This window comes from Dasypus novemcinctus, chromosome 6 (genome assembly GCF_030445035.2).
Source record: "Dasypus novemcinctus isolate mDasNov1 chromosome 6, mDasNov1.1.hap2, whole genome shotgun sequence".
Classification (NCBI taxonomy): domain Eukaryota; kingdom Metazoa; phylum Chordata; class Mammalia; order Cingulata; family Dasypodidae; genus Dasypus; species Dasypus novemcinctus.
Window position 1 is genome coordinate 115215909 of NC_080678.1, and position 14853 is coordinate 115230761.

Consider the following 14853-nt stretch of genomic DNA (forward strand, 5'->3'; position numbering starts at 1 on the left):
TTCCCTCTGAGCGCTAGGTCCTTTAGAGGTAAAGAGGAAAGGCAGGCCACCTCGGCCCTGAGCGGCTGTCAGCCACGGGGAGGCCAGCTGCGATCGCGGCCCGAGGGCGCCGGCCGGCCCTGGGCAGGAGGAGCGCTGCCCCGAGCCAGGCGGGAGGCGGGAACCCCAGCAGGAGCCTGCTAGGCCCTGAGGAGGGAAGCAGGGTCCTTAGGCACCGTGTGTCACAGACCTGCTGAGAACTTCGGTGGGTTTTTGTTTTTTGTTTTTAAATCCAACTTGGCTTTGTTCCTTCGGTTATAAGATACTACTTAATATCAAAACCTGTAAATGTAGGAATAAAATGGCATCTAATTACTTTCCTGAAAGGGATTCCTCCAGATAATGTGAATGTTACGGATAGCATTAAAAATAGGGCTTGTTGTTTCTTTTTTTTTTTTTTTTAACATAAACTCAGTTCACTTCCAATATTTTTCTACCTCAATAGGAGGATTATTCATATGGAGATGTGTGCCAAACACTTGGGAGATACTGAGATAAATAAGTTCCTATCCTATTTTAACACCTTTCTCTCCCCCTTTGTCTGAATATTGGCTTTCCAGCGTAGGCCACCTTTCTTTCTCCTAGTTTAGGTTATGTTTGGCAGAACTTTGCCATATTATGATCTTTCAAATCATTTTTCCCCTTTCCTAGTGTAGCAGTTTGATATAGTTAAGAATTCCAAAAATAGGTATTGGATTATGTTTGCATTCTGATCTGTACCTGTGCAAAACTGAGTTATGATTAGGGAGTTGAGATAAAAAGCATGGCAAAGAACAGAGTTGGGGGTTTCTTAATGTTGGGATTTTGATGTTGGAGTTTGATGCTGAAGTCTAGTGTAAGAGCCCCATGGAAAGAGACAGAGCCGTTTGCCTGATAGTCCACAGCTGTCCTTGTGGAGGGACGCAAAGCCTAGAGAGTCTTATAATCTACAGCTGTCCTTGTGGAGCAAACAGGAGCTGAGCCAGAGGAACCCAGGAAGCCTGGACCCTTGCAGACGTGGCAGCCATCTTGCTCCAACACGTGACAGTAGACTTTGGTGAGGGAAGTAACTTATGCTTTATGGCCTGGTATCTGTAAGCTCCTACCCCAGATAAATACTTTATAAAACCAATTTCTGGTATTTTGCATCAGCACCCCTTTGGCTGACTAATACACCTAGCATCGACCCCCTCTCCATTCCAGGTTACACTGTGAATTTTCCTCATCATTCTTATAGTTGGGAGTCTGTTTTCCAGACTTCAAGAATTCACATTTGTTTTTTAATGCTTGGATCATATATAAATGCAGTTAAGAAAGTAAATCTGCCAACAGGAATTCCTGTCCTGTATACGAAGAGTGTTTATAAATGTAGTTGTGCCACTGATCAAGTGCTATGATCTTGAGTCTCGTCTGTGCCTTAATTTTCTTTTCAGTAAATGGGAATCTGTCTTTCCACCTTCATAGCATTTGCACACTTTAAACATTATTGGATTTTAAGGCTGGATAGATTGGGTAGCCAACATGAAAACTGTTAACTCTCAGGTTTTTGCACTTAGGATCACCAAAATAAATCATTTAGAATCATTAAAATGTGCTGTAAATTTATAATGACTTTAAATTGTTTTATTCTCTACTATACATTTTTAAACCAATGAAATTTTTTAAAAACCTGATTCTAAAAGGAAGACATGGCATTAAACAACAGTGATGCCATAAATGTAAAAAAAAAGATATTGACAAGTCTAAAATATAGATTTTTAAAAATAAAATTCCAAAACTAAGATTGCAAATAATTTCCACATGGAAGCTATCAAATAGAATGTAGAGCAGGCATGTGTGTAATATGAGACCTAGTAATCCTGCTGCTGTGAATGTGCCCAAGAGGAATTCTCACAAGTGAAAGGCAGGAGGCAGATAAAAGAGCATCAATTAAAAGTGGTAGACAGAGAAAGAATCAATTAGAAGCAGTCTGAATGGAATGAATACACATAGAGCAACATAAGTGACAAAAGAACAAAAAACCACCAGTAGAATCTTGGTTATGTTCATTACAAATAAGTGGTCATAAAAAATTATAACTAGATGGGAAGCAGTTGTGGCTCAACTGATAGAGCATCTGCCTACCATATAGAGGGTCCAGGGTTCGATACCCAGGGCCTCCTGACTCATGTGGTGAGCTGGCCCATGTGCAGTGCTGTCACACGCAAGGAGTGCCATGCCAAGCAGGGGTGTCCGCCACGTAGGGGTGCCCCATGCGCAAGGACTGCATCCCTCCAGGAGAGCCACTCCACGTAAAAAAAGCATAGCCCACTCAGGAGTGGCACCACACACACGGAGAATTGACGCAGCAAGATGATACAACAAAAAAAGTGACAGTTTCCCAGTGCCACATGACAAGATGCAAGTGGACACAGAAGAACACACAGCAAATGGACACAGAGAGCAGACAACGGAGGGGAAGGGGAGAGAAATAAAATAAATCTTAAAAAAAAATTATAACTAGAGATCAAGCTTACAATGTAGTTTGTAGAACCGATGGGCTTATTACTAAGTAGCATAGCCAGTATTCACAGCTCACGAATAACCTAACATGGCTGAAGTAAAACTAAAAGTATGTTTTAAAAAAATTATACATTTTACAAGTTCACATATAAATAAAAGGATATCCACAATACACATTAGAATTGCTGCCTATATGAGTTCAGGGAATGGAAGTAAGATACGGGAATTAATGGAACTAAGAACATAAATACAACAAAATGACCATAAGTATTTTTAAATTAAGGAAAAAAATTTCCTCACTGTCTATACAACTGAGGCTCAAATAAAAAAAAAATACATGTAATAGCTAAATAAAGAACGTATTTATTTATATTAAAACAAATATGGAAGTCTTCCACTTCTGGGCAAGATGGAGTTTCAGGGCCCAGGTTAACCTACCCACCTGAAATAGTCGCAAAATTGACAAAACACGAAACAACAGTTTTCAGGCAATGAAGGATAGTAATATCACTGATAAATGGGAAACAAATAAGATGAGCCCTACAACTGGCCCAGCATACTTCCTGGAGAGAGATTTTAGCCTGTGGTACCAGGGTAGACAGTTAAGATGGAGCCTGGAGGACTCCCTGGGTTAAGGAGATGGAATTGAGAGTGTGGGGAGATCAATACAGCTACCCAGTGTTCATAGGATAAAGTATCAAAGGGGAGAGTGTTGCACAGAGAGGAGCCCCCAGAGATCTGCAGAGGGTCCCCTTGAATATTCATTTAGCACGGTACTGATCAGGAAATTACTCAGGCTCAGGCAAAGACCCATCCAAAAGGATTGGAGGAAACAATACCCAGGACTCTTGGAGGACCTGGAACAGTGCCTGCAGTGGGAGAACTTCATAATTCATAGGCCACTGGGTAGAGTTTGCAGGAAGAGCTTGCCTCAGAGGTGGGGGAAAATAACTTTCACCTGAGCAATGCACTGGACTTCCCTAAGAAATCATACAAAGACTAGGAAGACCGAAGAGGACAAAACCGTTTTTAGGTAACTTAACTATGTCCCAAAATAAAGCTCAAGAAGATTTTTTGTAATACAAAAATATCCAGCATCTAACAAAGTAAAATTCACAATGTCTAGCATCCAACAAAGGATTATGAAGCATGCAAACTGACAAGAAAACATAACCTTTAGTGAGGGGAATAATGAATGAATCAAAACAGATCCAGACAGATGCAGGTGCTAGAATTAGCAGAAAAAGACTTATAAAGACAGTTATTACAACTATATTCTATATACTCAAAAAGTTAAGTACAGGCTTGGAAAATACAAAAAGACCCAAGTCAAATGTTTAGAAAAGAAAACTAGAAAGTTGAGATGAAAATCACTCATCATACCAAGAAGAAGGAAAACTTAAATGAGAAAAGAAAATCAACAGTCATCAACACCAAGATATTAGAATACCTGAGGATTCTAAAAGCAGCCATAATAAAAATGCTTTAATGAGCAATGCAATTATAAACATGCTTGAAACAAATGAAAAAAAATTGATCACCGCAGCAAAGATACAAGATTTTAGGAAGCATTGAACAGAAATTCTAGGACTGAAAATTTTCCTGAAATAAAAAAAGTCTCTGGATGAGCTTAAAAACAGGATGGAGGCTGGAGGAAAAAAAAAAAAATCAGTGAAAAATAGAAAAATAAAATTACCCAATCTGAACAGCAAAAATAGAAAGGAAAAATGAACAGAGCCTTAAAGAATTGTATGACTACAACAAAACATCTAACATTCATGTCATCAGAGTCCCAGAAGGGAAGGAGGAAGAACATGGGGCTAGAAAATTATTCAAAGAAATAATAGCAGAAAATTTTCCAATTTTGGAAAAAGACTTCAAGGGGTAATATGGGAAAACTATGACAATTTCTACATAATTAGACAATTCTGGTGAAATTTACCAACACTTCAAAAGCTACTATATGGGAAGCGGACTTGGCCCAGTGGATAGGGCGTCCATCTACCACATGGGAGGATGGCGGTTCAAACCCTAGGACTCCTTGACCCGTGTGGAGCTGGCCCATGCGCAGTGCTGATGCGCGCAAGGAGTGCCCTGCCATGCAGGGGTGTCCCCCGCATAGGGGAGCCCCACGCACAAGGAGTACGCCCTGTAAGGAGAGCCGCCCAGCGACAAAGTGCAGCCTGCCCAGGAATGGTGCCACACACACAGAGAGCTGACACAACAAGATGACGCAACAAAAAGAAACACAGATTCCCGTTCCGCTGACAACAACAGAAGCAGATACAGAAGAACATACAGCAAATAGACACAGAGAACAGACAACCAGGGCGGGGGCGGAGGGGGGGAGGGGAGAGAAATAAATAAATAAATCTTAAAAAAAAAGCTACTATAACCAACATGTGATAGATCATTTAAATAGCCCTCAAGTTACTAACAAATTTACTTGTAATTTTAAAAACTCCCCCAAAAATCTCCAGACCCAGATGGTTTCACTAGAGAATTACACCAAATATTTAAAAAACAATTAAACCAATTTTATGCAATCTACTCCAGAAAATGGAAAAAAGGGGGCAAAAATTCCCAATAGAGGGAAGCAGATGTAGCTCAACTGATAGAGCGTCGGTCTACCATATGGAGGGTCCAGGGTTCAATCCTCAGGGCTTCCTGACCTGTATGGAGCTGGCCCATGCGCAGTGCTGCTGTGTGCAAGGAATGCCGTGCCACACAGGGGCACCCCCACATAGGGGTGCCCCACATGCAAGGAGTGCACCCTGTAAGGAGAGTCACCAAGCGTGAAAAAAGTGCAGCCTGCCCAGGAATGGTGCTGCACATACAGAGAGCTGAAACAACAAGATGACACAACAAAAACAAGACACTGATTCTGGGTGCCGCTGACACAGGCAGATACAGAAGAACACAGAGCAAATGGACACAGAGAGCAGACAACTAGGGGGGAGCGGGGAAGGGGAGAAAAATAAATAAAAAATAAACCTTAAAAAAAAATCAATGCAGGGAAGCAGATGTGGCTCAAGTGATTGAGCTCCTGCCTACCACATAGGAGGTCCTGGGTTAGGTTCCCAGTGCCTCCTGGAGAAGACCAGCAAGACAGTGAGCTGGAGCAATGGGCAGATGTGGCGAGCTGACTCAACAAGATGACGCAACGCAGGAGACACAAAGAGGAAAGATATAAGAAAAGCAGAGAGCTGAGGTGGCTCAAGTGTTTGAGCACCTCCCTCCCACATCAGAGGTCACAGAACCAGTTCCCAATGCATCTTCTAAAGAAGATGAGCAGACACAGAGCACACAGCAAATGGATATAGAGAGCGGACAGCAGCAGACAGTGAGTGCAAACAACAGGGGGGGGGAACAGGGAATGAATAAACTAAAAATTTTTTAAAAATAATCAATGTAATCTAGAGGATCAACAGGCTAAAAAGGAGAAATCATATAATCATATCAGTTGACACTGAAAAGACATCTGACAAAATCCAACAAGCTTTCATGATAACCCCAAACGAGTTAGGATTAGAGGGACCACCTCGACTTGATAGCTTGATAAAGAGCATCTAACATAGTTAATGGTGAAAAACTGCATGCTTCCCCCCAGGTTGGGAATAAGGGAAGGCTGTCCACTTCACCACTCTTATTCAACATTGTACTGGAAGTCCCTGTCAGCCAAATTAGGCAAGTAAAGGAATGAAAAGGCAGATTGGAACAGAAGACGTTAGAGAGCCCCTTGTGCTACATAGAAAATCCCAAAGAAACTACAAAAACCCCCTGGAACAAATAAGTTAAGCAAGGTCACTGGATACAAGATCAACTGTTACAGATTGAGTTGTGTCCTCCAAAAGGACATATTCATATCCCAACCCCCAGTCTCATGAACGTGACCCTATTTGGATACAGGATTTTGAAGATATGATTTCTTAAGATGAGACCAATCTGGATCAGGCTCTGACAGAGAGAAGAGAGCCATGTGACGGAGGCAGGGATGGAGTTATGCCACCAGCCGGGCAGAACCCTACCGACTTCAGGGGAGCCTGGCTCTGCCAGCAGCACCTGGGTTTGGACTTCAAGCCTCCAGACTGTGGGACCAGAAATTCCTGTTGTTTTAAGCCGCCTTCAGCAGCACCACCCATTTTGTGATACTTAAGTTAGGCAGCCCTAGGGAACTAAGGTGTCAACATCAATGTACAAAAATCAATTGTATTTCTATTAGCAATAAAGTATGTGTAAATCTAAACTAAAAATACAAAACCATTTTCAATTGCTCAGAAAAACTAAAAACTTAGATGTAAATCTAATAAAATATAGATGGGACTTGCATGCTGGAAGCTACAAAAAGCTTATGAAAGATATCCAAGAAGATCTCAGTAAATGAAGAGACATGCTGTGTTCATAGATGGGAATTTCTCCCCAAAATGATTTATTGGTTTACAACTTTTCCTATCAAAATCCCAGCAAGGGAAATCAAGGGAATCCAGAAGAGAAAGGAGAGTCTATCACCATGTGACAGTTAAAACAAGGCCCAACGATAGCTAGGAGTGAGCCCGGAATGCCACAGCCTTAAGGGAGAAAGCGTCTCCTTGTTGACACCGTGGTTTTGGACTTCTCCTAGCCTCGAAATCACAGTTAACCTGATGAGGCTGACTGCTAACAAGTTCTGTCCCACCTTATGCCCTGTTCTTTTGGTGATGATTTCACTTCTGTCAGAAGCTGTCCCCTCCAAAGCAAACATGCAATAGAAGAAACAGATCTCAGCAACGGCACAAGACCCACTCAAGCATACTCAGCTATTGCCTTGTTATACACACAGAACCAGCAGAGCTGAGATTTTACTTGGTACATGTGGCTCGGTGGGTCCACACTAGAAAAGGTTGTTTCATGGTTTGAGGATGCTGTTAATATCTAGCTATGCTCAGAGATGTAGCCACCAAGTGCAATTAATGTCCCATGATGATGGAGGAGCTTGTTGTTATGGGAGGAGTGGGGCGAGGGGGGTGGGGGGTATAGGTGACCTCAAATTTTTTTTAATGTAACAACAACAAAAAAAAGACAAAGAAAAAAATACATATATAGCTATGCAGCTGAAGTGAAGATACTTCAGTCTCCTTTCCAAGAATGGCTTCCAACAAGACATCATGGATTAAAATGGACTGTTCCTAAAAGCAGGCTATCACAATTTTTCAATGGAAGGCTCAGCTTAATCACAGCCACAGGAGCCCAAGTTCAGGAGGCCCAAATCCCCGGCTCTGCCCACTTTATATTTTGAATCCCAGACAGAAGAGATGCTGGCCCTACCTGCAGGCCCCATTCTGGCATCCGGGCTGCTGAGCATCTCTTCTTGTAGGTCGGCCTGGGAGGGCCTCCTTGGGAACTCCCAGGCCAGGCCCTGCACCTCGTGAGACTGATCAATGCTCTTTCATTCTGACGGCCCTTGGGATTTCTCTTCTGACCCTGTGAGAGATGTGAAACAAGATGTTTTTAAGCAGCAGGTGGGCATTCTGTATAAAAATAAGGTCAGGGTGCCAGGAAACAAGGGCTCTGGTCTCCTTCACCTTGGGAATGCTCCTGGGAACGTTTCTTCTTCTTTGTGGCCAGCACTCATGCCATTCAGTGGAGACATCACCTAGCTGGATGTGAACTGTCAGGGCCTCTTAGAAGAGAGGATGAAGATTATACCAAGGGTTGTTTAAGTCCAGTTTTCTGGGTTTGAAACCATCCCAACACTTATAATTTGTCTACAAGGCTTTATTTTCTGACTTTTTGTGTCTATTCCAGAAGCCTTGGCGCTTTGCATTCACATATAACCAAGAGCCATGACCCTCAGTCCTTCTCCAGGCTCCAGCTTGAACCCCAAGAGCTAGGGGCTTCTGTACATTCTCCAGAAAGTAATGAGGGAAGCAGATCTGGCTCAACTGCTGGAGCATCTGCCTACCACATGGGAGGTCCAAGGTTCAAACCCAGGGCCTCCTGACCTATGTGGTGAGCTGGCCCACATGCAGTGCTGATGCATGCAAGGAGTGCCGTGCCACACAGGGGTGTCCCCCACACGCAAGGAATGCACCCTGTAAGGAGAACTGCCCAGCACAAAAAAAAATGCAGCCTGCCCAGGAGTGGTGCCACACACATGAAGAGCTGAGGCAGCAAGATGACACAACAAAAAAGAGATGCAATTTCCCACTGCCGCCAGATAATGCAAGCGGACACAGAAGAACACACAGCAAATGGACAGAGAGCAGACACCTGGGGGGGGAGCAGGAAGGGGAGAGAAATAAAATAAAAAAATAAATCTTAAAAAAAAAAAGTAATGGGAAGGTCCTAAGAGACAAATGATTCCCAGTCTCTAGAACTAGAGTAAATAATGTCTCACTTATCTGTCACTCATAATGAATTTTTCAGAGTACTTTAAGTATCTGAACTTTTAGAAAAATACTTTGGAGGGAAAATTTCCCCAAATGGATCTCTTGTTTTGTTATCTTTTTAAATATCAATACATCTAAAAATTTAAATATTTTTAAACAACTTTGATAATTAATCAATCAACACTAGAGCTTCTAAGATGCTTTGGCCTGGTGCTACAAAGGCACTCAACAGCTCTGGGTTTTTTTTCCAATCACTTTCTAGTGAATTGACTATAACATTTCCAAAGTTCTGAAATGGCTAACAGACCACAGAAAGACTTTTCTTTAGGAACCTGCTTGGCCTGGCCCAGGGCCGACTGCCGTCTCCCAGCCGAGGTGGGCCGGTCCCGGCAGGTCGGCTGAGCGCACTGTCATGGTCCACACCGCGGATGGGGCAGCCGCGTGCGGGAAGGGGGACAGCCGCACACAGCAAGGGGCGCCTGTGAGGCTGGAGGGCAGGAGGGCTGATCCCTGGGGCGAGGGACTAGGCGGGTGGGGGCTCGCGGGGACTGGGGCACCCAGCAGGGGCTGGTTTCTGGAGCCCAGGCTGCTTGCACAGATGCTTTCCCCACCTGGTACATCACCAAGGACTCATGCATCTTACACTTCAAACCCACGTGCAACAATCAAGGTGTCAGGGAGAAAAAGCAAGGCTGGGGCAGGGCAGGGGCAGCGCGCATGCCCCAGGGCCCTTCCAGGCCTGCTACTGGCTGCACCCTAGACAAGACAGCTGGCGCAGGGGGAGGAGCGTTTGGGGGATATCGGGGGCCTCGGCCTCTCTCTCAGCCCCCCAGGGAAAAGGCAGGCTGTGGGTAAACATGGCCTCACGGCTCTGCTCCCCCAGAAGCAGGGTCAAAGGCTGCCGGTGGGGGGGGCAGTAAGGGGTGAGAGGTGTCCCAGCGGTTCTGGAAGATGCAGGTGACCTAAGGACGGGGGATAGGCTCACGGACCTCGCAGAGCAGAGGAAGCCAGTCCCCAGGGTCCCCAAGGGCTGCCAAGGGCTGCCAAGGTCCCCAAGGACCCCCACGGCAGCACAGGCAAGGAGGCAGCCAGGGCTCGGCAGGACCCTGCAGAGGCAGGAGGCCGGTTCCCTCGGGTGCAGGCTCAAGGATGGGGCCAGGCCGTGGGACCACCGGTCAGCCAGCGTCCACCACCCCCAGGCAGGAGCAGGTGGTGCAGCCCCTGGAGAAACCGAGTCGAAGAGGAGTCAGCTCCCTGAGGACAGAGGGACAGGAGCTCTCTGAGGGCCGCATGCCATCGTGCACGCCGTGGTCCAGCTCCCCATTCCTGCAGGGACACCCCCTCCCCATCCCGCCGAGCTGCGCTCCTGCCGATCACCCCACAGCCCACAGCGGGCAGGGCGGGGCGCTCTGAGCCGTCCACTCCTGCCCGACACAGGGACGGTGCCCAGCTCTTGGGGCACTGGCACAGCAGGAACAAAACGAATGAAACACTTAGTGAGTCCCAGAAACCGCCCCGGTGCCCCCCTCACTCCGCCAAGCCCTTCCGGGCCCCACTGTGCCCAGGGGCTCTGTGCACCCCGCTGCTGTGGGGTCCCTGCCTCTCCGTGTGAGCCCCAACCTCAGGCCACAGCTTCTCCCTATGGTGAAGAGGGAGGAAGACGCTGCCTGCAGGGCCTCGGGCGCTGGGCCTTTCCCCAGGGCCCAGCCCCCTGGGTGGGTGGCTGTGGGTGGGAAGGTGTGCCCCACAGGTGGGGGTGGGACCCAGGGGCCACCAGCCAATCTCAGGGGCTGCACGGAGCACCCTCGCCCCGGAGCGCCCCAAGATGGGGCAGCGCGGGCTCGGCACCCACTGCGGCTTCAGGCAGCTGCCGCCTTCCAGAGACATGGCCCCTTTGGACACCTGCCCCCAGGGGACACCCAGGCACCCTCCTTCCACCTGCTGACTGCCAAGAGACCTTGTCCAGTGTCCTGCACTGCCCAGCGGGCGCTGTGGGTCCCCAGGACCACCTGGAAGGCCCTTGTTCGCCACAGCAACTGTGCAATGCCGCAGGAGGGGAGGGTGCCCCCCGGAGCTGGGACTGCAGGGTGGGATGGACATTCACGGGGCGCCCACAGGAGCTTCCTGGGTCCGTGATGAGGGCCCGCCTGCTGTCCACGGAGCACACCCCTCCACGGGACCTGTCTGGGCCGGAGGGCTCCACTGGGGAAGTCTGACACAGGACCCGGCCCCCAAGCTCTGAGGCTGGGGTTCCACGGGCTGCAGCAGTCCTGGCACGTGGGGGCAGGAGTGCCAGGGCATGGCCCTGAGGCTGGGCCTTCTGGAAGCCACGGGACTTGGGCTGGGCAGCCTCCACCTTGGGGGCCCATGGAGGCCGCTCTGTGCCCAAGGGTGATTTTGTCTCTGGGCCAGAGGGTGCCATTAAAAGGACATGAGACTTACGGTCAGCCACCCCTGGCTGAGTCTGAGCTCTTGATTTGGGAGGCAGACACCCGCTGTGGCTGGCCTCTGGGAGCCTCGGTCTCCCCATCATAAAATGGGACTCAATGTTCTGTTATGGGTTGAACGGCGGCTCCCAAAAGCACTTGCTTGAGTCCAAACCCCTGAACCTCTGACGGCCCTTGGGATGGGCCCTAATCCAGTACAACCAGTGTCCTTACAAGGAGAGAGGACTGGATGTGGCTCGGTGGTTGAGCACCTGCTTCCCATGTATGAGGTTCTGGGTTCGATCCCCGATACCTCAAAAAAAAGGAGGAGGAGACACACAGAGAGACAGAGGGGAGAAGGCTACAGGGCAGCCAAGGTGGGATGCCCTGGCTTGGCAGCCTGCCCCTGCCAGAAGCCGGCAGAGGGGTGTGGGAAGTCTCCCCTGCAGGCCCCAGAGGGAGCCTGGCCAGGTCTGGATTCTGGACTCGGGGCCTGCGGGAATCCTCTTCTGTCGTTTAAGCCCCAGCCTGTGGTGCTTGGTCGTGGCAGCACCAGGAGTTGAAGATGCTTTCTTCCCCACAAGGTGGATTTGGGGGCGCGGTTCTCCTGCCACTGTGACAGGGATGGGTAGAGGGTGCCCCCTCCCCAGGGGGAGGCGAGGGCTGAGGACAGTGCCTTGGCCATGGAGAGGGCTTGCAGCAATGGCTCGGGCCGGAGGTGGGCAGGAGGGAGCGACGGGCCATGGAGTCTGACATGTCCCCTTCTCCATGTTACAGGGAGGGAAACCGAGGCACAGGAGTGTGCAGAGCCCCAGCTGATGTCCCAAATCCTCCTAGGAGCTGGGGTCAGGCTGAGGACGTGCACCCAGCAGGACGGCCAGTCCACTGTCCTTCCGCCGTCTTCGAGCGTGTGGGGGGCTCCTGCTCCGCCCGGCCCCAGGCCTGGCCCCATGCCCACCCTCTGCACCTGCCCCCTGGGTTCTTCTAGACCTCCAGGAGGGGCTCTGAGCACCACCCTAAGGTGGGGTCACACCCAATACCCACAGCCCCATGCACTCTGGGCACAGCCTCTGCCCACCCCACAGAGCAAGGCTTAGAAGCAGCACGGACCTGCTCGAGGTGGCCAGCAAAACAGCAGGGGCCCTGCGGTTCAGTGGTGTGACTCAGGGTGCCCTGACACCCCTGAGCTTCCGGGACGGAGCAAGGCTGGTGCCGCTGGGGGCTCTGGTTCCCCGCCATGGGACTTCCCTCGCACGGCAGTGTGCCCAGGGGCCCAGCAGCGCTCCAGTGCTGTGAGAACTAAGGGAAGCAAGCCCGCCCGCAGCCACACGCCTGGCACCCTGGAGTGGCAGCCCTGTCCAGAGGAGCCTTCCCAAAGTGCTTGCCCGCAGAGCCGGTTCTTCCTGCCCGCCCACGGGGCAAGGGTTCCCGGAGGAGCGCTGCAGCAGCAGGAGGCTCTGCCGTGCCCCTGCCCACCCGGCCGGGCCTGGGACCCACCTCCCTGCCCACATAAACACCAGAGGAGGGCCGTAATCCCGCTTTGCCTCCAGGAGCCAGGCACCACCCCAGCGCAGGCCCAGGGGTGGCCTGGCTGAGGGACAGCAGCGGTAACTGAAAATGCAGTGTCCTCGGCCATCAGCTGCGAGTCACGGCTGCACCTGCACCAGAGGGGCCGCACAGGTGAGTTGCCTCTTCACTCAGGTGCTCAGGAGCTCAGCCATCAGGCGTCTGCCTCCTGCAGGCCGAGGGGATGCCGGTCGCCCCGAACCCCTCCTGAGCCGCCCTCCATGATCAGCGTCCCAAGGCAGGCAGCAGTAGTGTGAGAAGAGACTGGGGTGCAGGGCTGGGCTGAGCAGGGGGCAGCCACGCCCCAGGGGTGTCGGGCAGGCAGGGCCCACCAAAGGCTCCTGCCAGACCTGTGAACAAGGCCAAGCTCAGATCCTCTGCCTGCGTGGGTGTGCAGGGACTCAGAAACAGGCACTGCTGTAGGCTGGCCCAGAGACTGCAGGAAGTGATGCTGAGGAGGCACAGCACAGCGCAGGCTGGAGGGAGCCAGGGAGTGGAGGAGGGCGAGGTGGCAAACACGCAGGGCTGGGCAGATGAGGGCTGCACTGAAGGTGGGGGTGACGCAGGGTGACGCATGAGAGGTGCAGGGAGCTGGGGAGGGGGAAGGCACGCATGGTGAGAGATGGGAGATTGGGGGACAGGCACTCAGGGCGCGAAGAGAAGGGGTGTGGGGGGCAGAGCTGGCATCCCAAGGGCCACGGGAGCTGGGGAGGCCCAGGACGCCTGGGCGGGCTGAGCGTGGTGGGTGGGCTGAGGCCAGCGAGGAGGCGGGAGGGGGGAGGGGGGAGGGTGAGCAGGGGCCCTGGGGGAGGAGCAGGGGTGAAGTGGATGGAAACCATGGAAGAGCCCAAGGAAAGCACAGGCGGGTCTCAGCAAGCTCCATGGCCCGGGACAAACGCCCAACACCCACCCCCAACAGCACTCCAAAGATGGCCAGGAACAGGGCAGGCCCACAGAGAGACAGCGTCCTGCACTCCCCCCACAGGCCGCCCTGCTGCAGGAAGAGCTCAGAGAGCGTTAAAGCTCGGAGCCATCCATCTTCACCGGTGAAAGCTGCAAAGTAACTTTTCTTTTTAATTTTTTACATTTAATTTTTAATTATTTTTAATAAAGGTACTTAAAACAAATACATAGTTTTCAGAATCAAAGAACTGTAAAAGCCTTCTAAAGAAAAAGAAATGATATTCCTGTTTTTCCTTAGCGTATCACTTATTTTTTGAGTGGATGTTGAGAGAAGAGCTGCCATAACCCACTGGGTGGACTGGGGGAGAGGGTAAACTACAGCATAAACTATTATCCATGCGGAGCAGCAGTGCTCCAAAATGTAGTCACCAAACACAAAGTAACTTTTAAGGTAACACAGAGCTCAAGGCAGGGTAAAGGCCAAGGTCACGGGAGGAAAAGGAGAAAATGGGTGACAGAGAGGTTTCCATGGACGTCATGTGGGAGGAATGCCGGCCCTGGGCCACAGACAGCGATTAAAACACAGCCCATCTGAGTGTGTGTGTGCACACGTGTGTGATGTGTCTGTGTGTGCATGTAGCCCTGTGTACGTGTGTTTCTGTCTGCATATGCGTGTTTGTGTGCCTCTGCATGTATGCACATGTTTGTGCATGTATATGTGTGGTGAGTGTGTCTCCATGTCTGCATCTAGCACGTGTGTGTATGTCTGCACAACATGTGTGCAGAAGTGCTGGGAAGCATACATGTTCCATGTCACATGTACGCGTGTGCATGGACTCACACAGCAGGCGATCACAAGCACTCTCAGGATAGGGGGGCCTCATCTCTCTCCTGCTCTCTTTCGACTCCTCTTCTCTTCATTTATCCCTGTTGGCTGTTTCCCACACTTTCTCTGGTGAATATGTATGGCTTTGTCATCAGCATAAGAAAAATGCACGTCCTCCTAAACCCAGGGCATGAGGCTTCCGCAGTAGCCCCCTGGGGGAGAGGGAAGGGGGTCCCTGCCCTCG